Genomic DNA, 1,284 nt, shown 5'->3' on the forward strand with positions numbered 1-1,284 from the left:
AAAAAAAAATTGAACCATTTTGAAGGACTGCACCAGAAGTCAAAACAAAGTCGTAGTATAACACATGGGAGCTTGTTTTGGTTGAGGGTCAGATTGAATGATTGTTTTTTTATTTAAGCCTCTTGTTTAGTGTCAACAAGACATCCTTGATGGCACTTGGGGCATGTCCCTCAGGCCTCATGTTATTATATTTTGGAAGAACATTGTTCTAAGTCATACAGCACTTTCTGTCAATTTGCTGTACGGAGGTAATCTGGTTTTGCTGTGATGCTGAACTTTGTGCCATTGGCGTGTCAGATACCATAACACTTACCCGTGGTGAGCAATGTTTGGTGGAGCTCCCAGTTTAAGACAGGTTTGGAAGCAGGAATGGCATCCACTTCCTAAACCACATGCCTCTGGAAACTATAGACTTGGAGATATTACGTTAGTTACAGAAAGGCTTCAGGTCTTCTGTTCATAGGGTCACTATAAGTAGTGCTTGACTCGAGGGCAATCAACAAAGTGTGCAACATGCTGGAGTTGGAAATCCAAAGGAGAAAATTACACTATGGATTTCTCAAGCTGAAAGAACTGGAGAACAAATTCAAGCCCAGTGGTAGATGGAATTTGCTCCAGGGCTTAAGAAGCATAAATGGCATAGCTGAGCCTCTACATCTTGTGGTTCCTAACCTGTACACTATAACAGACAAAGTGCTAATCTATAGGCCTATAGTTAATCTTCAGTAGCCTATAGTCTATAGTTAGAATGCAGAAAGATTCTATGGAGAGAATCTTGAATGATACAGGAAAAAATCAAAAGAATATGGAAGGACTGCATAGTCATTGCAATCATCAAAGAAGTTACAGGATACTAGAACTTTGTCATACTTATGTGGTTGTGGTTGTTGTTGTTATGTGCTGTCTAGTCACCTGCGATTCATAGCGACCCTATTCTGAGCCAGTCTCACTGAATCCTAAACACCAATCCCCATTGCCCCAGTTACTGTATTAATCCATCTTATCCAAGGTCTTCCTCTCCTCTACTGTCCCTCGACCCTTCCAAGTATGATGTCCTTCTCCAAAGACTGGTCCTTCCTGGCCACATGGCAAAAACATGTGAGACTGAGCTTCAAAATTGTAGCCTCCATGGAGAAACTTGGTATCACCCTCTCCAAGACAGGCTTATTTGTTTTCTTGACAGTCCATGGTATGTTCAAGACTCTTCTCCAGCATCAAAATTCGAAAGCATCGATTCTTTGTCCGTCATCCTTAGTCATTGTCCAGATCTCTGAGGCATAGCAA

Source organism: Elephantulus edwardii, unplaced genomic scaffold (assembly GCF_000299155.1).
Source record: "Elephantulus edwardii isolate Elephantulus edwardi_28Jun2011 unplaced genomic scaffold, EleEdw1.0 scaffold00218, whole genome shotgun sequence".
Lineage (NCBI taxonomy): Eukaryota > Metazoa > Chordata > Mammalia > Macroscelidea > Macroscelididae > Elephantulus > Elephantulus edwardii.